Below are 1839 nucleotides of genomic sequence, written 5' to 3'. Positions count from 1 at the left end.
TTGAGATGTGTTTGTTGCAAGCAACTAAGTTCAATCTCAGTTTCCAAGTCATGGGACAACTATCAAACCAGTAGGGAAACAAAATAGATATGAGATAGAATAAACCAGAGTCCAGAGGTGTCCACCCGACCAGCATTCCACATTCTTCCAGCTGTTTGAAATCTTAAGCCACAATGCTATCCTTCCCCAGATTCACTGTGAATGCTGCAGCAATACATAGTCTACCTGGGAGTTGCTGGTAACAACAGTGGCTGCTGCTCCAGGAACACAGGTGTAGGTGACAAGGAAGCAGGTGCTAGGATCTCTCTCTTCAGGCATTTGAGAGGGGATTCCAGGAAAGGCCTCTGTGCAGAACACAGGGCATGGAATGCTTCAGCCAGCAAGTGGGGATGGAAATCCACCATAGTCTTCCACCCCAATGTTTCAGAGACCTCAGAAGCATGAATTGTAATGAAATCCAGTGCCTGCATTTTCAGCTGCTCTGCACTGTGGAGGTCAGCCAGGATGAGAGTGAGAGCAGCATTCTCCATGGAGAGGTCCCTTCAGAGGGCATCCTCACACATGACCTTCAAGCACTCCAGGCCATATCTGTCAGCAGCTGCCAGCACACCAGTGGCCATGGTGTGGAGGTTTGGTGCCTTCCCTGTGTAAATGAAGTCCATCATCTCATTGAAGACTTGAGGCTCCAGGTCCTTGATCTCAACTCTGTTCTTTCGCCTCTCCTCCATGTCATGTTGAAACATGGCTCTGAAAACTGGAGAGTGAGCTGCTAAGATGGCCTTGTGAGCCCAGAATTCCTGACCAGATCCCAAGAGGCAGCAGTCTGTGAAGAGGGAATTCTCCCACAGCTCTCCTAGCTCATCCATCAGAGTGCAGGTTGGAACCTTGATATCCGATTATGTGTTCCGTCCTGGAATGGTGCAGGAGCCTTGAACCATGTACACATTGCACAGGAGAATAAGGTGGTCCTCAGGGAGAAGGAGTTCTGCCTGGGACAACAGGAAATCTCTCAGGATAAACTTTTTAAATCTCCCGTTGCTGTCTGGCAGAAACCTAAGGACAATTTGGCTCCACAGTCTTTGGCATTTATCTCCTTCGGCATTTATGATCTAAAAGTTGAACTTCACCCAAATGGGGCTTCTTGGACAGTGTAGCAACACTAGGTGAACTGACAGGTAATCTTTGCTATCTTCATCGCTCCCACTGGGGTGTGCTCTCAAACACCATTGGAGTTTGTTATTGGCTCCTGATGAGAAAGTCACACTTTCAATGGCTTCCCTCATGCTCTCCAGGCAAAATGAGAAGCTGTTGATGATCCACCTGTAGAAAAATGTCTGGACGGTGATCTACGTGGAGCTGAAATTCTCAGCTGGCAGGTTGTATGACATTTCTGCTGGAGGCAGTTTGAAGTTTCAACTTGATTCAAACAAAGAATCAAGATTGTTTTCCCTTTAACAATAAGGACACAATTACAGATATTGTAGAATCTTAGAATGTGCTCTCTGCATTCTTCCCTCTTTGCTGAGACTGGAAACTTGGGTCTCTCTTTCATTTTCTTTCCAGATTTCAGTATTAGTTTCAGAGAAGACAGTCCAGCCAATCCCTTAGTAATTCTTACATCACTCCAGTGAATTCTCCGTATAGAATCTTAGGTCAATTGGTAACTACTTTTGTCTATTATACACAACTTTTGAAGTGTTTTCGACATTCAATACATTCTTCCTTCAAAACATGTTGTATTTGCCAGAGTCCTGTAGAATAACAGTACCTACAGAACTAATGTGTATATGTTTATGTACATACATACTTATATACATACTATAAAGAGGATTAGGGAGA

The 1839-nt window shown here is 44.8% G+C and overlaps 1 pseudogene; it reads right to left on the bottom strand.

The window, feature by feature from the left end:
- Positions 1-221: 221 nt before the first annotated feature.
- LOC129670878 (speckle-type POZ protein-like) lies at positions 222-1394 on the bottom strand (annotated as a pseudogene).
- Positions 1395-1839: the final 445 nt, after the last annotated feature.

Source organism: Psammomys obesus, unplaced genomic scaffold (genome assembly GCF_907164565.1).
Source record: "Psammomys obesus unplaced genomic scaffold, mPsaObe1.curated_primary_1811, whole genome shotgun sequence".
NCBI classification, from domain to species: domain Eukaryota; kingdom Metazoa; phylum Chordata; class Mammalia; order Rodentia; family Muridae; genus Psammomys; species Psammomys obesus.
This window is presented reverse-complemented; position numbering and strand designations above follow the sequence as displayed.